This window comes from Pelodiscus sinensis, chromosome 19, assembly GCF_049634645.1.
Source record: "Pelodiscus sinensis isolate JC-2024 chromosome 19, ASM4963464v1, whole genome shotgun sequence".
Classification (NCBI taxonomy): Eukaryota; Metazoa; Chordata; order Testudines; family Trionychidae; genus Pelodiscus; species Pelodiscus sinensis.
The window spans coordinates 4002122-4022885 of record NC_134729.1 but is presented as its reverse complement, the minus strand read 5'-3'; the positions used below and the strand labels follow the sequence as shown (position 1 = coordinate 4022885).

At 51.8% G+C, this 20764-nt stretch overlaps 1 protein-coding gene across 3 annotated transcripts in view; it reads right to left on the bottom strand.

The window, feature by feature from the left end:
* RNF41 (ring finger protein 41) overlaps positions 1–20764 on the bottom strand; it is a 39691-nt gene that overhangs the window by 15039 nt on the left and 3888 nt on the right. Inside the window, exon 1 of one of the 3 annotated variants that reach the window (XM_075901898.1) lies at positions 2173–2416. The exons of the other annotated variants lie outside the window; for them this stretch is intronic. The gene's annotated coding sequence lies outside the window, so the exon portion shown is untranslated. Of the gene's footprint in view, positions 1–2172; positions 2417–20764 lie in introns of those variants that run through there. 3 annotated transcript variants of the gene reach the window in all.

Sequence of the window (20764 nt, the reverse complement as noted above, 5' to 3'; positions counted from 1 at the left end):
TCCCTGCGAAGCTGGGAGTTGGAAACGGACCCAGGCCGGCTGCATTCTGAGCCAGGGGCTCGCAGACCGGCTCCAACCCCCCTTACGCAACAGGGCGGGGGACAGTGTTGTCAGCCCTGCTTCCGTCGCTCCTCCGTTTCGCTCTCCTGCTAGCACCAATTGCACGCTCCTCCCCCCCCCCCCCGGCATTACTCACCCCCCTCTTCATGCAGCTTTCCCTGCCTTGCTTCTTTAGCCGTAACTACCGAAGGGCTTGTGCGGGAGAAGGCAGACAGGGTGCTGAGAGCCCACGGAAGGAGCAAGGATATGCTCAGATCCTCGGGGTTCTAGTGCCGGTCTCTGCCTCGGTTTCCCCTCCCACCCTGCATCTCTCTGTCCCCAGCTAGGTATGTGAATGGGGACTGGCGCACCAAGCTGGCAGACTCAGATGAAGCCTCAAGGGGCTATCAGTGCCCGCTGCAGGTAGGAAATCCATCTGGAAATCCTCACAGCACTGGACGACAGTGGGACCCAAATGGAGTAAGTGTGTGAGTGGGACGATGTGTCTGCGGTAACAGAGGCCTGGGGGAGGGGGAGTGAGCCAGGCAGATCCCTTCCAGTCCTGGCCCTAGTCCTCATTTCTCCCCACCCCGAACTGCGCTCTGATCACCCTCTGCAGGGTGCAGATTCACCCACGAAGCTTCTTCCCCTCTCCGCCAGCAGGGTCAACCGTGGGGAGCTAGAGACTTAGATGCTGTTCCAGCGAATGTTACAAAGGGCACACACCACACAGGTTAAGGAAGGAGTGGCTGTGTATCGGGGTACAGGGCTCAGATTACCCTCAAATACAAAGTTGGTTTTGAAGTCAGAAGGTACATACAGAACAGGACTCTACAGGCTGCACCTCTATAAACCTGAACTCTCTGGTCTGGCAACACCGATGTTCCAGGATCAGAGTGTCCCGCCGGGTGTGCTGAGGGGAGGGGAGGGGGCGGAACATGTGTCCCTGCTAGGTTGAGGGGAGCCGAGAAGCCTGGGGAGGGGGGGGGCAGAGGGTTCCAGAAATGACCTCCCTGGTCCGGCAAAAGCCCTCATATGGGACCAGTCAGGCCCCGAGGGTGCCGGATCAGGGAGTTCTAACCTGTACAGCTGGTTTCACAAGGCCACCAGAGCTCTGGTGTAGGGTCTGGGAGCTGCAGGGTCTAGTATCCATCCGTTCACTTGTTAAAATGTGGCTTCTCCTCTCCTAAGCCCTGCCGAGCAGCGCGCGCGCCACACCCTGTCTGTGGTCACTGGCTCGCTCTGCCCACAGGAGCCAGAGGGAGATGGGGAGTCGTTTCAGACAGGAGCCCTGTAACGCCGGGAATACCGACTGCACAGCCCTGCCCTGCGGCAATGCAAGTTGGCCCCACGTTCCTGCAGCTCCTCTGGTCCTGATCCAGGATACTGGGCCAGGCCTGTGAAACTTCAGGCTTCGGTCTCAGGAGCAACCATGTCCCCTGTCAATTCCAGCTGGCTTAAGGAGTCATTTATGCAGCCTCCGGGCTCAGCCCGTGGTTACAGCCCCATGGAATTCGCCAGGGATACCATGGGCTTCCCCCTGCTCTGCCCATGCCGGGCGTGCAGGAACCTTACAGGACAGCTGTGGAGACTAGGTAGCAGGATCACAACCAACCTCAAAATGCTTCAGACGTGGGACGGACCAGAGTCACGTGACACGATCCACGCCCCGCCCCACCCCACCCCCCGTGAATACGCTCTAGTTAGTCTCTAAGCGCTGCACTTCAGGAACTCGTGCATCAGCAAGTGCCCAATGAGCTGGGGGCCTGGACCTCGTTGGACCATCAGAACACGAGAATGGCCAGACTGGGTCAGACCAAAGGTCCATCTAGCCCAGAACCTGCCTTCCGACAGTGGCCAATGCCAGGTGCCCCAGAGGGAGTGAACGGAACAGGGAATCATCAAATGATCCTTCTTCTGTCACCCATTCCCAGCTTCTAACAAACAGAGACTAGGGACACCATCCCTACCCATCCTGGCTAATAAGTACTGATGAATGTATCTAGTTCTTTTCTGAACCCTGTTCAAAGTCCTGGGCCTCACAACATCCTCTGGCGAGGAGTTCCGCAGGTTGACTGCGCGAAGGTTCTGGAGTTGCGATGACAGCACACACAGATAAAAAGCCAAGTGTACCTGTGCAGTTATGAAGTTCCTGCATTTACCCGTAACGTTCCCAAGCCCCTGCGCGGGGACAAAGGTTCTTTCACAGGCTGCCACCGACAGATCCCGCAGCCAGATGGCTCATCTAGGCCTGTAACTCCATGCACTTCACCAGGGTACCAAAGCAGTGGGCAACGCTGGCCTACCAGGACTTCCCCATCTCTTACGGGGAGGGGGTCTTCCGAGACCAAAAGTTGCTATGGAGGAGGCATAAGGCTCCAGCCCTCCACTAAGAAATCTCTGTGCTCCATAAGCCAACCAGTAAGGGGAGGGGGGAGATTGTGACATCAAAAGCTAAGCCAGCCAGTTGCCACCTCCCCTGAGACACCATTGAAAGCTACAATCCTATTGGGTCAAGTCCCCCCAAAACTCTTCAGAGCTTTTAAACACGTTGCGGCTTTGTCCCAGCGGCTGAACACGGCACAGTCCGGTCGAGGGGCATCACTTTAAACTCAGCAACTAGACCCGGGGCAGGAGCCAAACGGAGCCTGGAAAGCAACGTCGGCCCAGACGTATGTCGGCGAGAACGCCAAGAGTACGACGACGATCGCCATGGTAACGCTGGTGCCTTTCCCAAGCAAGATAACGATCCCGCCGAAAAGCCAAGTGCAGAGAGAGTGCTTCCCATCGACAAGCGGGAGGATTAACGTCCCCTGGGAAGGTTTTCACCCAAGAGCACTTGGCTCCGTTGCAAGGAGGGCTGAGCAGCGAGGTTCACGCCCACCGTGTAGAAGGCACACAGCTCTGCCCGCGTGCGTTTGTGCCTCTTGCCTCCCAGAGATTCCCTTCTCCGGGTTAGATCTGCTTTGGGCACAGTCTACGGAACAGATGTGCCGGGCGGCCCCTGGAGATCTACTGGCTCCAGGAGCCCATTTGTCTCTCCTGGTGTGGCCTTGGCCCCCACGAGTCATTTAAAGGCCAGAGGATAAAGATTTCCACGCTGACTCAGTCCCACCCAGTTTGTTTCCCTCTCTTCTGTAACAGCTGTTCTCGGGTGCAGGCTAGGGATGCGAAGGACTAGTCGACTAGGTGATAAAGCAAATGCTTATGGGATAGTCAACTAGTCGCTTCCCCCCCTTGCTGCCTCGATCAGACAGAGGCAGTGGGGGGAGGAGGGGAGAGAAGAGGGGGTACTTCAAAGCAGCAGCACCGCTTGAAGCCTGGGGTCAGACCGCGGGATCTATGCGGCGTTGCCACTTTGAAACACCACATGCAGCTCGGGGCCTGCTGGGGTGTCCCGGGCTCCTCACAGCGTTTCAAAGCAGCAGCACGGCCTGGAGCCCAGGATCAGCTGGGGACTCTCCCGCTGACCCGGGGCTCCATGCGGCACTGCTGCCTTGAATCGTCACGGGGAGCCCGGTGTCAGCAAGCGCCATACACAGCCCGGGGTCAGTCCTAGGGCTGTTGCTACACTTCAAAGGCGGAGCTGCCCTATCGACTAATCGAACAGTCGATTACTCGATACTTAACATCCTTAGCATAGGCGAGTCCTGTGGTGCTGCCCATCAAGAAACGCCGGGCGAGGTGCACGCACGTGATCCAGGCCCCTCAGAGGGTCCCGTTCAAGGATCGCAAGAGAAACGTTTGTGCAGACGGACGGGTCGTTTCTCTGCTGGGTTTGCTGACTCAGCATTTCCTACCCTTGACTGACGATCTGCACGGCGCCACCGTGGGGTGTTCACAGCGGCTACTTGCCCTGAAGAAATGACATCTGACATTGACGGCATGCAAACAAGTTTCCTCCGCCCTGCCAGGAGCACGTGGCGCTTAGAAGTGCTGCATGCTCCTTGCAGGGCAGGAGGGGACTTCGTATACTCCCCCACCCCCAAGCCCTGATTGGCCTGAGGTCAGAAGCGGGAGTGCATGAAGTCTCCTCCCACCGCCAGGGGCATGAGTCCTAGGGGGACCCTCGGTGGGGGAGGAGGGGCAAAGACTTCACCCGCTCCCCCACCAGATCAATCATGGTATGTGGGCAGGGAAGCATCCAGTATTTCTGAAGTGGCCCCTGGTAAAAAAAAAAAAAAAAAGATTGTCCACCTTTGGCATACAACCTATGGCTGGAGCGACATCACATTATTTGGTTGGCTGAGTATGCGAACCAGACCCCGGGCACTGACCATGTAAAACTCTCCCACAAACCGCCTGCTGATGCTGGAGAAGAGCATCACTCTCGAATGCCTCTGATTTCTAAGCATCAGTTTCGACACGTTACCACTCCGGGTCTCTATAAAGAGTTAATCTGATGGATGCTTAGACAGCGGGGTTAGCAGCAACACACATCCAGTAACTGCAGAGTAAATATACGGACAGCATCAAGTCCCATCAAAGTGCTAAGAGACCCTTTCAGGTCCATTCCCCTGCAAGGCCAAGAGAAACACCCTGCCTTTGAAAATCCCCACTCTAAGTCCCTTTGGCTGCTTTGAAAATCCCAGCTGTTAAGCTCAAGTATAGAACCCTAAAGACACAAGAGACGCACAGTGCCTGGTGAAGGCTTTTGGCAGCTTGTTTTACAGCCGGGGGGAGAGAAGAGGGATGGAATGAAACTGACAAAGTCACGTGCAGCCATGAGCAGCCTAGACCAAAATGCTGGAAGTGAAGCGATTCAGTTCCCACACAACTGCAGGCTTCAGACGAAACAGCAGCTACTTGTTTAGAAGCCACTTGAGGTCGGAGTAGAGCAGCAGAGGCCATAATGCATCCTGGTGTGGGAAATACCCCTCCCAAAAGCAAAATGCAAAGCAGCTCCCTCTGCAACTGGTCGTGGTGAAACCCAAAGCCCCGTCAATTAAATCCCTCGTGTGGCGGCTGGAGGACTAACGAACTGTGCTAACAAGCACAAAAAGGTAAGGGCATCAGGGTGGAATGATTTAAATCAAGGCAATTTAAATCACCCCCCAAAAATCACGGATTTAAATCAAGTGACCAAAAAAGCTAAGACGGTCCATGCTTCGAGCGCACTTCAGTTTGGAGTAAGCCCCACTGAACTCCCGGGCACGTCTGATTTTGGAAGGAAACAAGGATAGAATGGGGCTCCCTTGGGAAAGCGAAGTTCGGCTGGAGTCAAACAGGAAACAGTCTGACGGCATCACCATTATGGGCGATGGCCACGATGTTCCAAATGGTGGCATTGTGTCACATAAAATAAGAAAATGACAGTGGCAGCTAGCAACGTTGGATTTCTCTTTTGGCAGCTTTCGATACCGTAGGCTTGAGTGGCAGAGTCTAAGCCTAGTTAACTAATTCAACAAGCCAGGAGGATTCGCAAAGCTAAACTTTTTTTCCCCTCTAGCAGGATCCAACCCAGCAACCAACGTAGGAATGTCCCTGTCAAATCCCACTTCTACTAAAAGGCATCGAGAGTACCTTGAAGAAAGACGTGTTGCCCAGTGAATGACAGAAGTTACTAACCAGCTGATCCACTCGGCCATATCCACACCTTCAGCCACGCCATGTGCTCCCAATCAGTTTTCCTTCTGATGTTTCATTCTTGCAGCGAGGCCCTGTCTACACTTGACTGGTTTTCCTTTTCTACCCGGGGGACAGAGTTCTTCAAAATATCCCCAGAGAGGGCCTCTCATGTCCAGAAAAACTGTCCTGACTTCTGAGGCAAAAATGCAGGAGAACATAGGAAGCGGTTTGTGCGCTGAATAAAGTCTTCCCTTCTCCTTTCCAGTCCACTCCACTCTTCTCTTCTACGTTGCCTCTGGCTTTTCTCTGTCTCTAAGACAATGTCTCAACTAACTCCTCTGCTGCACTTGGCCAAAGTCCCCACCACGTAAGCACGGCACAAAAGCAATCCTATCCAGCCTGCGTCTTTCCTTGATCGTCTTACTTTTCAGTCTGCGGAGAGACAGAAATTGGAAGCGCAGGACTTGCAAGAAGCACAAATTGGTAGTTAGGCTGGACAGATGAGAGCCACGAATTCGTTGTTAGGAGACTGTCCGCGTGTGACGAGCTTGAATTGTAACTTATTTTTAAACGAGGAATGCAGTATGTTATTGGCGATTTTTAAAATAGAAAATTGGATTTTTGTAACTGAAATTGTCTATTTCAAACAAATCGTCCATTTTTATCCACCCCGATGGGCGCCCTATTGTGCAGAAAGGTAAACAGCCGCTTTCACTAACAAGCCTGCACTGCACATGACTCGAGGCCCCGAGAGGAACCCTTTGCCGGAATACGAATGCTTAGATGCAAGGGGAAATGCAGAGTCAGGGAGAAGAATCCAGGGAGGTGCATTTGAATCAGGGAAATGCCAGAAACGCCATACGGTTATCGAGACCGGAGGGGGTCGGAGAGGACACCGGCAACACTCCGCCCTGGCTCTGAAATCTTACCGGGCTCTTGCTGCCAATAGTAGCGGTTGTGAGCCAGCCCACCGTGTCCAGCAGCATGGCCAGTGCACAAGATCGCACGCCTTTGAGATCGGTCAGGTGGAAACCCCTCTGACAGCAGCTAGGGGATTTACTGAACAAGGATCAAACGCAAGAGTCTAGCTGGTAATCGGAGCCGGAACTTGTTGGACAGCTCTCCTAAATCAAATGTATTTTTTCCAGCTTTTCCTAGGCTCCCAGAAGGCAGATATCCTGGTTTCACTAGGGCCAACACAACGCCTGCCAACAGCAGGGTGAGCCCAGAGGAAACCTGTTCTGTCAGCCAGGCTATTTTTATAATCTTCCCAATTTCAGAAACCCCAGGGGCCAAAAAAGTAGATTAAACCCAAGGTGGCCACAAGAGGGAGTGTCTCTAGCTGTGAAAGCCGAGGATTGGATGCCAGGACTCCCTGGCTCTAATCCCAGCCCTGCTGCTGACTCACCTTGCGTTCTTGGGCATGACCGTTTTGCCTTGGTTTCCCCATCGCCAAACTACGTACGATACGTGAACATCGCCCACAGGGAGGCTGGGGGAATTCCTAAATATTCACAGCTCTGAGAGCTTCCAACAAAAGGCGAAAGCAAGAGACACAGCAGGACTGAGGCTGTGTTTCTGCAGGCGTTTCATGTAGTTTCAGCCAGATGGAGAAAATGTCCTCTAGTGGTCAGAGACAGGGAATGGTCAGAAAAGGGGAGTCCAAAAAGAGGCACAGGAAAGTAACTGATGCGGTCGCCACATGGAGGAGAATCCCTGGGGCTTACACTATTACAGGACCGAGACGGAGGGAATCGCCCAATTGGTGTTTAGAGGGGGTGCTGCAAAGTCTCGGAAACATTTGGCTAGAAACACTCCGCCAGGAACCTCTGCTGCAGTCTTTTAGCTCTCTCATCTATAGCCCAAGCACACTTGGTCACAGTGCTGGACTGAGCAGCAGATGGCTCCGGAAGGAAGATGGAGACAGATTGCAGCTTTAACTGGGCCAGCGTGGATCCTTGCCAACGGGGCAAAGGCAGCAGAGCTCCAGGGGTAGTCTTGGTTATATCAGCGTAACGGTCCTGCCGAGGCCAGTTCAATTAAGCTAAATGAGGTGTGCTGGAACGAAGCACCACGCACCGGCATAACGGTGCCTCTACCGAGAGCTCCGTTGGCATCACTAGATCAGTAAAGACTAGGAATGTAAAATCCCGTTTAAACGGGATACTTAACCAGTTAACCCATGGGTTCCCAAACTGGGATGTCGTGAAAAAATGCCAGGGGGTGTGCGAGGTGACCCAGCCCTGCCCCCTCTGTCAACCCCTCCCCCCTAAGTTTTGCTGCTGTTCTTTTTTTTTTTTTGGCCCTGGTCAATTTTTTTTTTTTTTTTTTGCTGGCATTAGGGGCATGAGGGTTTCTCAAAAATCAAAAAGGGGGCGCGATGCCGAAAAGTCTGGGAATCAGTGAGTTAACCCATTAAAGGGGGCATCCTCCCCCACCCCCTGCTGCAGGCATGGGCTACTCCAGCCTGGCCAGAGCAGCCCCTGCCTGTGCTGCTCCCAGGCCGGCTGTGGACAGAAGCGGCTCTGGACGGCTGAAGCCCCCCTGCCCGCGGTGGGTGGAGAGCTGCGCCTGCCCCCGCCGGTTAACCAGGACCAATAAGCATCACCTGTTCAGGTTAACCATTCGCATCCCTAGTAAAACCCAATTCCTTATGGTCACAGCTCTGCCGGCAACACACAAAACACAGACCAAGATGTGAGCTGCTTCGCCACAGGTGCCCTAGCACCTGGGGTGCAGACGTGTGGAATTTCTACTCATCTAGACCTGCTGTTGTCTACCCCAACCTTCAGGTAACCTCCTCTCTGCCTCTGCACGTCACCTCGTCCCAGAGCTGAGCAGAACACACATAGAGTGGAACCTTCACAGCAACCCAACAACGACACTCCACAATCTCCAGCGCGTTCCCTACGGCACAGAGCGCACGCTGCAGGGCACAGACAGTAACGCAACCCTTCCGAAGCTGAAGATTGACTGCACCGATACCAAGCGGGAGCAGGCAGCAGAATGCAGAGCCAGCTAGAGCTCAGTTGGGATGACCTACTTGGCCGGCAGTCTAGTTTGAACAGCGCAATGCAGGTGAGAGCCCGACACACGGCACCGAAGCCTCACGTGAGCGAAGGTCGTTTCGGCGGATGGCACAGCGATGTGGCGGAAGGACACAGCCAGGCAGCATTAAGCATTTGGGAGCCACATTTTCCCCTGTGCTGGAAACCACCAGCATCAGCATCATCTGGTCCGACCTCTCTGCTCAGAGGCAGATCCGCAACCCGGCCGCGATGACGAGGAGAGAGGAACTCGCTCTGGAAAACGCCGCACGAGGGACACAACCGTCAAGAGGCAAACAATCAAAGCAACAGTGAGGTTTGGCCACGTCGCCCACGGCTTTTAGAGCAGAAGTAGCACAGCTGGACCGCCCTGCGGAGAGGAGACCGGCCCCCGCTTCTCCCGTGGAAGTAAACAGCAGCATATTACAGAAGGATGAAGAGACAGAACCTTGCATTTTACAAGGGGTTCTATGACATGTGCTGCCACCTGCACCCTCCAGCAAGGCTCATTTCGATTCTTCGGGGGATTTTAGTAGATCTCCTACCTGGGCAGCTCCTGCCAATGGATAAGGCTTGTTTTATTGGTAGCTGCGACTTTTATTCATGCGCCAGGTTTCCCAGAGCCATCTGCTACTGTTCGCAGCATAGTGTTCCCTTTAGTGGCTGTTGGGGCTTCATGTGACTTCAGCCACACAGAGAGCGTGAGACTGAGCGGTCCAACCCAGGAGCGCAGAGTTCTGGTTTCAAGAGGCCAAAACTCGCAGTCAAGACAGTCTCAGCCACAAAGGGGACGGAAGTCTGATGTTACCTAACATACCTTCGCTTCCCTTTTTTTTAAACCTCAGAATAGCTCACGCATGTTTATCCAGAGGTTTAAAAGCATTTTTTTTTTTAAAGCAGCGAAGACACGGCCTAATTGCGCGTCTTCACTCCACTCCAAGAGGAAAAAGATCAGATACAGGAACGCCACTTAGACAAAACCTGGGACAGGTAGTATTGTTGTACCTGTTGGTCCCAGAATCATAGGAGACGGGAGGCAGCATTTTTTTACTGACCCAACCTCTGCTGGTGGGAGAGACAAGCTTTTGCGCTTACACAGAGCTGGCAACTATGAATAATGCTATTTAGTTTGTAAAACTGTTAAGGACGCTTATGCCCATGCCAGTAATGGAAGGGTGCAGGACTAGACAGGTACACACTTTTGACTGAAATTCAGAGGGTTGAAGAAATTATATCCTTTGACATTTTGCAATAGTATTTTTGAAAGTAAGGTTTTCCCATTAACTTACCGCAGTGATGTAGAGAGACAGACAGCACTATCACACACAGCTCTTCATCTATTAACCTTGATGTGGCACGATCTGTGTCGGGTGTTACTATTGGCTGCTCAAACGCTAGCCTCACTGGAGCCAGAGCTGCACCTTCAACGCAGGGGCACCCGTGTTGTCTTCTCAGAGCAAGGAATTAAACTCCCACATGCATGGAGCAGAATGGGGATCAAAGAACTCACCCATACAAAATGCCTTTGATTGCATGCATAGGCCTCCAGGAAGTCTGCTAATAGTTTCAAACAACCTGGGCTCCACTCAGAAGGAAAAGTCGGGACTGAAAAGGTTTAACTCAGTAATAGTGTTTGTCATTTTCTGCAAGCACATAACGTGCCATTATAGAATCACAGACTCCTAGGGCTGGAAGAGACATGTGGCAGGTAACACGGGGCTATCATAGAATACTAGGACTGCAAGGGACCTCGAGAGGTCATGGAGTCCAGTCCTCTGCCCCCATGGCAGGACCAAATACTGTCTGACGCTCTCTCCCCCAGGCGCCGCGCGCCCGGGGCTGGCGCTGACGCTCTCTCCCCCAGGCGCCGCGCGCCCGGGGCCGGCGCTCTCTCCCCTCCCCCAAGCGCCGTGCGCCCGGGACCGGCGCTCTCTCCCCTCCCCCTCCCCCATGCGCCGCGGGGGGGGGGTGTCAATCCGCGGCACCCCCGGGGCCAGCGCTCACCGTGCGCCACGCGCCCGGGGCCAGCTCCGGCACCGCGCATGCGCCACGTGCCGGGGGCCAGGCCAGCCCTGAGCACTTGGCGGGTGCAGACAAATGCCGCCGCGGGCACCATGGTGCCCGCGGGCACCGTGTTGGGGACCACGGATCTAACCTACTCTTAAATATCTCCAGAGATGGGGATTCCACAACCTCCCTGGGCAATTTTTTTCCAGTGTCTGACTACCCTGACAGTTGGGAACTTTTTCCTAATGTCCAACCTAAACTTCCCTTGCTACAGTTTAAGCCCATTGCTTCTTGAATCCTGTTTGCTTTTTTTGCAACAGCATCACACTGCTGACTCATTCAGCTTGTGGTCCACTATAACCCCTAGATCCCTTTCTGCCGTACTCCTTCCTAGACAGTTGCTTCCCATTCTGTACGTGTGAAACTGATTGTTCCTTCTTAAGAGGAGCACTTTACATTTGTCTTTATTAAACTTCATCCTGTTTACCTCAGACCATTTCTCCAATTTGTCCAGATCATTTATGGCAATAAGAAGTTGGGAAAATATCCAAATCAAAATCTAGCAGAGCAGTCTCATTTGATCTCAGTTACTGGAGGATGACAGGAACTGGAGTTTCAACTGCTTAATAAGTTTGAGTATTTTTCACTGATCCCTAGAGAACCACCCCCACCACCAGCACAGCTGTTTTCCTAACATTCTTGGAAACACCAGTCAGGAATTCACCTGCCCTCTCAATTTGCTCGTTTACATTAACAGGAACCTGATCAACCTGAGCAAGATCAGTGCCTGTATGAGGGAACCATGTGTTCTGAAGCACCAAGTCCACTATTAAAACCTTATTCTAAGGCGGTTTACCCAACCAAAGACTTTCTAAGCTAAGGGCAGCCCAGCAGGAATCTGAAGAGATTTCAGTACATAGTATTTGCAGCACAAAGACCCCAAGGTGTGCTGGGCAGCAAACTGGTGACAAGCAATTATCTGCTTGGGGAATTCTTTTGGGGAAGTCCCCTGGTCTGAGTCATGCAGCAAGTCAAAGGATGCTCTCCTGGCCTCGAAAAAAATCGACTCTAAGAAGCGCTTGACAGCCCCAGTGGGAGAAACTCTCACTTAGCCAAGGGCGCCAGGAATGCAACACTGGATCTGCTACCGACCACTGCCAAGTCCTGGGCGAGTCACATCACCGTTCCGGAGTTCAGCTTTTCGATCGGTAAGACAACTTCCCAGAGGCATGAAGGGAGGAGGGTCGTGAGATGTGGCTTCACTGCAGAACTACTCCGCGTGAGCTGCACCCAGGTCTGAGCACTCGTGTTAGCCTAGCCCAGAAACGGGCAGCCACACTGCAAAGCCATAGTAGACTTAGAATCATAGAATACTAGGACTGGAAGGGACCTCGAGAGGTCATCGAGTCCAGTCCCCTGCCCTCACGGCAGGACCAAATACTGTCTAGACCATCCCTGACAGGCATTTATCTAACCTACTCTTAAATACCTCCAGAGATGGGGATTCCACACCCTCCCTGGGCAATTTATTCCAGTGTCTGACCACCCTGACAGTTAGGAACTTTTTCCTAATGTCCAACCTAAACCTCCCTTGCTGCAGTTTAAGCCCATTGCTTCTTGTTCTGTCCTCAGGGGCCAAGATGAACAAGTTTTCTCCCTCCTCCTTATGACACCCTTTTAGATACCTGAAAACTGCTATCACGTCCCCCCTCGATCTTCTCTTTTCTAAACTAAACAAACCCAATTCCTTCAGCCTTCCCTCATAGGTCATGTTCTCTAGACCGTTAATCATTTTCGTTGCTCTTCTCTGGACCCTCTCCAATTTTTCCACATCTTTCTTGAAATGTGGTGTCCAGAACTGAACACAATTCTCCAATCGAGGCCTAACCAGAGCAGAGTAGAGCGGAAGAATGACTTCTTGTGTCTTGCTCACAACACACCTGTTAATGCATCCCGGAATCATGTTTGCTTTCTTTGCAACAGCATCACACTGCTGACTCATATTCAACTTGTGGTCCACTATAACCCCTAGATCCCTTTCTGCCGTACTTCTTCCCAGACTGTCGCTTCCCATTCTGTGTGTGTGAAACTGATTGTTCCTTCCTAAGTGGAGCACTTTGCACTTGTCTTTATTAAACTTCATCCTATTTACCTCAGACCATTTCTCCAATTTGTCCAGGTCATTTTGAATTATGACCCTATCCTCCAGATTAGTCGCAACCCCTCCCAGCTTGGTATCATCTGCAAACTTAATAAGCGTACTTTCTATACCAATATCTAAATCATTGATGAAAATACTGAACAGAGCCGGTCCCAAAACAGACCCCTGCAGAACCCACTAGTTAGACTTTTCCAGCAGGATTGTGAACCATTAACAATTATTCTCTGAGTACGGTTATCCAGCCAGTTATGCACCCACCTTATAGTAGCCCCATCTAAGTTGTATTTACCTGGTTTATTGACAAGAATATCATGCAAGACCATATCAAACGCCTTACTAAAGTCTAGGTATACCTCATCCACCGCTTCTCCCTTATCCACAAGACTCGTTATCCTATCAAAGAAAGCTATCAGATTGGTTTGACATGATTTGTTCTTTACAAATCCATGCTGGCTGTTTCCTATCACCTTGCCACTTTCCAAGTGTTTACTTATTGCATCGTCCTTGGTTGTCTATGTGGCAGTAACTGGAGCCACTCGGATCCTTTCCTAGGGCAGTGTGAAAGAACTTGTCTGTCCTGCGCATATCATGTCCTGTCCTTGTCTGTCCTGCGCATGAGGGGAACTGTAGGAAGGCACTGGAGGACTAGGGGCACTCAAATGATTTAGACTGCATAGTGGGCAGGTTACCAACCCAAGCGAAAGAACCCAGAGTTTAGCCTGCCCTCCACAGCCAGCTCTTTAACCTGGGCTGAAGGCACCACTAAAGTCGGGGGAGAGGTTTTCATGTGTGATGGGTTGAAGTCACAGGAGTCCCCTTTAGGCTGTCCCCCAGCATGCGATCATGCCACCGACACCTGCCTTCCTGCTCCCTGGGGTGCCCCACCGCGCTGTCCTGCTGGGCCAGATCCCCTGGTCTCCCCCAGACAAGGCAGAGTTGGGGTTACTGCCCTCCTTGCAGAGCAGCACAGACGCTGAACCAGTTCAGCTCTGGGAGGACTCAGCTCTAAGAGCTCAGCACCCAGGAAACCAACCCCCAAACGGGACCAAAACCCTAAATAAATCCATCTTACTCGGAGTCAAAGTTTCACACAGAGAACGCTTTGAAGGTCAGCCCCCATGGGGGCAGGGGAGTTGCGGGGAGCAGGCAGGAACCAGGAATCAGCTGATTCCCAACTCACACCCAGTCCCAAACGCTGCAACTGCTTTTTAGCACACTTAAAAGGCTGAAGCGCAGCCTGGGGGAGGAGGGGGGACGGAATCAGCTGGCCTGGCTCCCGCCGGGTCCCCCCCACTGCACACAAGCCTTTTAAATATATTAAGAGCCTGCTAGTTCTTAATACATTTAAAAAGCAGAGCCACAGCAGGGTTAGCTTCCAGGGCGGGGAGCTAACCCCGCTACAGCTCCCCTGCTTATCGACTAATCAACTATTCGATTAGTTAATTCAGTGGTGCTCAACTTTTTTAAATTTGTGACCCCCCTCAGGGCTGGGAAAAAAAAATTTTTGGGTGGGGGGGAGGGAAGGGGAAGCTGGGAAAAATTTTGAGCAAAAAAAAAAAAGTGCCAGGAACATTTTGTTGTGGCCTCTTTAATTTAAAGTACCGGTACATTTCCCTACCACTCCCGCCCCCACCCCCCCTGCCCTGTTTACGTCAGGCACCAAGCCAGGAAAACAAAATGGCAGCTGGCCCGGATCCAAGTGCTGCGACCCCCCCCCCCCCCCGGAAGACAGCTGTGATCCCAAGGAGGTCGCAACCCACAGGTTGCGCATCACTGAGTTAATTAACCTATATTTAACACTCCTAATTTAAAGTTTCTCCTTTAAATGCAGAGCCGTGTGTCCGTGTGTGTAGCCAGTACCGTTAACCAATAAGCATCCACTTATCGATTAAACGATTAACTGGCTACACAATTACATCCCTATTTCTGATAGCACATCCTGACCTCTCAAAATGCCCAGAGATTTTTTGCTTCTGGCCAGCATTTAAGGGTCTTTCGGATGAGTGGGAGAATTTTGCCCTCCCCTGGCCCTCTCCTCCCTGCATCGTTTCCAGGCCCACCACTTCTTCAGATACAGCTTTGCTGCTGCATTACTGGCCAGTCAACCTGTAGAGAGCCAGGGCAAGCGTGCGTGATCTCCACCCAAGCAGTCCCTGAGGGACGTAACTGACTAGCAACAGGAGAAAGGAAGCAACGCACCAGGTTAGTTCTCAGGAAGAAAGGTTTTCCCACTTATCTCTCCATTCTAATCATCGCAGAGATTATCTGTAGCAACGGCAGGTACAAAATCCAGGCAGAAATGTGTTTTTCAAGTTGGTTCACCACTTGTGACAGATTAGAAATGCCTCTGCCTGGGACGAGATTCGCTGCGGAGTCGAAAGGCAGCACATCCAGCCAGGATTCCGGTACATGCATTTGAAACTCAGTCTTCTGGATGTCTGTGCCCTTCCTTCGCGTGGGCCAAGTAACAAGGGTGGGACATCAGACACACACATACCCCTGCAATTTCGCATTTCTAGGAAGCAGAGAGGAAGATCAAAAGCGAAGGACACAAGTGAACAATTCCTACAGCTGCAACTTGATTTGAACATCAATTGCCTGGAATGTTATTCCCTTCCTCTCTTGCCTTTCTTCCTCATCTGTCAGCTGACTGTAAGCGCCACACAAAGACCATCCTTCATAAGCAGCTAGCAGGCGCCATCCCAAATAATTACTGGAACACACTCCAATCCCTCAGGCGGAAGAAGCGCCCTGCCCATGAAACAGGTGAAATCTGATACTGACTTCCCTAGGGAAGGAGTTTCACCACAACTGGCACATAATAATGAGGATCTTTACACAAGCCCATTCCCGAAACCAGACACCCTTCATTGTTTCAAAACCCACGTCTATTAAAGCCACTTTTTAGAGCAAATGAAACCAAAGAGCCACGGTTGGCAATGACGTATACGTATCCTTAGCGACACTCAGTGCAAAAATGGATTTGCAAGAACCCGTGTAATAGCAAAACCAAACTCTGAAGGCTTTTCACCCGTAGCTTTCAGAGTGTGTTCAGAAGGCATCAACAGAAACACGAGTTAAAGATCAGGTATGTGACTATGCCAGACGGCTGCCCTTGTACGAAAGATTTAAGGCACCCAAAGGTACTTACCCATAAAGCATTTCTGCTTGAGTGGGAAAACATGCTTAATCAGGGTGTTTGGGCATTAAACACCCGGTGCTGCCTCCTGTCAACAACAGGGATCATTATCGCTGTGTTTCTGCAGCCCGAGCACTTCACTTACTCAGGATCCAACTGACTGCTCCTGAGAAAGTGCCCCAAATGTCCCCAAAACGGGCCTTCAGTACACCCACAGGACTGAACGCTTCCGACAAGAGCCCAGACTCCAGCCCGGACAGCTTCCGCAGGGGCTTTTGTTAAAACACAGACTTAGCACTGGGCATTGACTGACAGGCTGGCGGTATCTAGCACGGCATGGATCCCCACCTAAGGGAGGGGGAGAAGAACTCAGCTTCCAGGTCCCATTTAACTTTCTCCTCTCTGATGCTGCTTCATTATGGGCTAATTACTGGCACATGTAAGAAAACAGAGTAGGGATGTTAAATATCGGTTAATGGAATACTCGATTAACCTCATGAATTCTTATTGGTTAGTCGACTCTTCTATAGTCCCTGGGGGTGGGGCCGGCAGCCAGTGTGCTCCGGCTCCACTCCCAAGGAGCCCCTTGTGACCCCATGCTGCTGCCTCTGTATCAGAGGCAGCAGCGGGAGAGCGGGTTTAAAACCCCGCTCCTCTCATGGACTGGCTGTGTGTCGCCTCATGCTGCTGATACAGAGGCAGCAGTGCGGGGTGGCAGCAGCCCCTGTTCGGGGAAGGCTGAGCTACCAGACCCAGCGCAAGCTGCAACGGAGCCAAGCTGCCTGCCCGCCCAGCTCCTAATACACTTTAAATGCAGAGCCGCAGCAGGGGTAGGTACCGGACCCAGCGCAAGCCAGGACTGAGCCGGGCTGCTGGCCAGAATGCTAAAAAATGTATTGGCATTGTGTGTGAGTGTGCGTGAGAGTGTAGTCTATAGCATTAACCTATACGCTTTTGCTTATTGGTTAATCAATGGCATGATCACATCCCTAGTGCAGAGAGCTGTCCCAAGAGCCAACTCATTTCACATGGAGGCACTGACAAACGCGGGTGGTAGCAGCGTTGGCCAATAAAGAGCTGTGCTAAAAGCAAATGGGAGTCGTTGACCTGTAGCTTCCATTAGAAGTCGCCCACGCCACCCGCTTTCCAGGCTAGGCAATGCTCCTCGAGAAGCGCAGCATGGCGCATGCAGGCACCCCACAACACGTCGGCCGGCAGGGGAGAAGAGCGTCAGAAGAAGTCACATTGCAGGGTAATCGGAACCTGGCTTAGTAGAGCTGCAAAAGCACCATGTGTTCATTTCTAGCAACAATACCACACAGGCCACGGTCAGACGCAAAGCCCCTGTGCACTGGGTGCTATTCAAACATACAGGAGAACAGCTCCTGTCTCAGTGCCCCGGAGGGGCTGTGGAAAAGACCACGCAACGGATAACTGGTAGAACCAGAGCCAGGAATGAATGTTCTGACATGCACTTCAGTGGGAAATCAAGTCTCATACCATTAAATAATCAGAATGCACCATTTCCCATGGCAGCAGGCAAGGCTACAAATGCAGGGCCGCTCAGCTTTCACAACGTGTGTGAGACAACGTGCCACGTTTTAAAGTGTCACCTTAGAAACACTTACATAACAGCACAGTTGCCTGCACGCTCATAGAAAGCCAATTCCCCCCCACAAAGTTAAGCAAGTTCACGATTCTTTCCCCTCATCACTCCGAAACAGCACTTCTTATCAGCTACCAAATCAGAGCCAGCAAATCTAAATACACAGAGTGTTCCAAAACCCACCTCTAATTGCTCATTGCTTCTGATTGGACACTGGACAAAAATAGCGTTTGCAACAATATGGTCTCCTTCCCAATAGTCCAACTGAGAACCTAGCTACAGAGGAAATAGCAGGGGTCTAGTTTTTAACAGGTGCTAGACAGGGTACGGCTATTCTGTAATACGGACACCACATTTTATTTTGCCTCTTCATCTGGCCAACTGCAGCAACAATCGTATTGCCAGAAATAATGGTAAAAGGCTCAACTGAGCGTATACCGCAAAGAAAACCATTCCAAAGACACAGTAACCATGGGCCCTTTCTCAGTGTGATGATCATAGAATAATAGGACTGGAAGGGACCTCAAGAGGTCATCGAGTCCAGCCCCCCGCCCTCAAGGCAGGACCAAGCTCCGTCTACACCATCCCTGACAGATGTCTATCTAACCTGTTCTTAAATATCTCCAGAGAGGGAGATTCCACCACCTCCCTTGGCAATTTATTCCAATATTTGACCACCCTGACCGTTAGGAATTTTTTCCTAATGTCCAATCTAAACCTCCCCTGCTGCACTTTAAGCCCATTATTCCTTGTCCTGTCCTCAGAAACCAAGAGGAACAAATTTTCTCCTTCCTCCTTGTGACACCCTTTCAGATATTTGAAAACCGCTATCATGTCTCCCCTTAATCTTCTTTTTTCCAAACTAAACAAGCCCAGTTCATGAAGCCTGGCTTCATAGGTCATGTTCTCTAAACCTTTAATCATTCTTGTCGCTCTTCTCTGTACCCTTTCCAATTTCTCCACATCTTTCTTGAAATGTGGCGCCCAGAACTGGACACAGTACTCCAGCTGAGGCCTAACTAGTGCAGAGTACAGCGGCAGAATGACTTCACGAGTTTTGCTTACAACATGATGCAAGGGTTCAGGCTGCAATCGAGTTTTTCAGATTTACAGTCAGATAAACATGACAGTTTTCAAGTATCCAAAAGGGTGTTACAAGGAGGAAGGGAGAAAAATTGTTCTCCTTGGCCTCTGAGGATAGGACAAGAAGCAAGGGGCTTAGATTGTAGCAAGGGAGGTTTAGGTCCGACATTAGGAAAAACTTCCTACCTGTCAAGGCAACAAAGCATTGGAATAACTTGCCTAGGGGGGTTCTGGAATCTCCAACACTGGAGATATTTAAGAGCAGGTTAGCTAGACATCAACAATGATATAGATCAATGGTCCCCAATGCCTGCAGGTGCCATGACGCCCGCCGGGGCATTAATATGCACCCACCGAGTGACCAAGGCCAGCCCAAGCCATTCTTGCGCCCCGAGCGTGACAAGGTCGGCTCAAGCCATTCCTGCGCCCTGGGCAGCGGGTGTGCGATGCACGTGTGGCTTCGCCCCCGGGCGCACGGCGCATGCGCGGCCCGGCACGCTGCGCACCTTACAGCTGCAATCAGGTGTGCAGCGCCTGATGACAGCTCTAAGGGGTGCCGCGTGGCACCCAGTCCTGGGCGTGCAGTACCCCTTACAGCTGCCATCAGGCGCCCCCATAGGTTGGCACCCTGGGCATCTGCCGGGCTAGCCCCACCCCTTAATCCAGCCCTGCGCACGACGCATATGCAGCCCCGCCCCCTGGATGCGCGGCACGTGAGCAGCCCCGCCCCCGGGCGCCCAGCAGCACCAAAAGGTTGGGGACCACTGATATAGATGGTGCCTGGTCCTGCCGGGAGGGCAGGGGACTAGGGATTCAAAAGAGGAGTTGATTAGTTGACTACCAGATGACCCTAGGCTTATTGGGTAGTCAAGTCGACTACTCACATTTCCCCCCCCCCCCACCTTGCTGCCTCTATACCAAGGACAGCAAGGCGGGGGGAACAGGAGCTGGTGGGAGGCATCCTGTGGTGCGGAGATGGGTGGGAAGGGGAGACAGAGGAACAATGGCTCTGCCTTTTAAATGTAGCAAGAGCCAGGCAGCTCTTACTATATTTACAAGGCAGAGCCACAGTGGTCCGGACCCGGCGTGAGCTGGGACTGCTTCAGCCCTGGCTCTCACTGGGTCCCAGCCCCACTGCAGCTCTGCAGTTGAAGTGTAGCAGGAGCCCAGCTGCCTGCATGTCCAGCTCCTCCTACATTTCAACTGCAGAGCCACAAATTGTATCGAGTCCACGATCAGTCATGGATCTGCTACTTAACATCCTTACAGGGGACTGGACTCGATGACCTCTCAAGGTCCCACCCAGTTCTGGTGTTCTAGGATTTCAGAGTCATTCACTCTGGACTATCAAAGCGAAAGCTGAGGGTGTGACCCGGCTAGATCACCATATAGAAAACGTATCATGAGAAAACAGTCATCGCTTCTTGGACTATCTCCTAAGCACTCGGAGGTAAGTGAAATGTTTCATCGAAGTACAGGTGAACAAGTCTGTCCCTACAGCATAACGCTACTAACGACTCTGCTCCAGGAGAAACATTTATTGCTTTCTGCTGCGAAGCCACCTAGGTAAGCTGCGGAAGCCAACTGGTATTGAGCTGACTGATTTATTGCAAACACACACACTATGCAGCCCAACTAACCTTTCCATTCTTTTTCTGTTTTGGTACCTATAAACGGCCTCCAGTCACCGCTCCTACCAGCTGGGAGGCCTTTCCGGATTCCAACATGAGCGTCATTGTTTGGATTCTTTTAAAAACAATGACACATTTTACTGCAAGTAATGGTGAATCTGCCTCCTTAGAAAAGCATCAAGTAATGTGACGGGGATGATTTAACTCTGAAATTCTAGCCCCTGCTATGGAAATCAAGCCGAAACCACTAGCAGGGGAAGGGCAGGGACTACTTTTTAAAAATGCAGTCAGAACCTTGAGTTCCACCCGTCAAATGAGTGCTTGAAGGAACACAACTGGACTTTTAAAATAATTTACTCCCCACCCCGAATCCAGTTTTGCACAGAACCACCTTGAAATACAGGCTGAATGTCTCTAGTCCGGCACTCATTGGTCCAGCACAATTTGAGTTCTCCAGATGTCCACTTATCATGGATGGGGCTA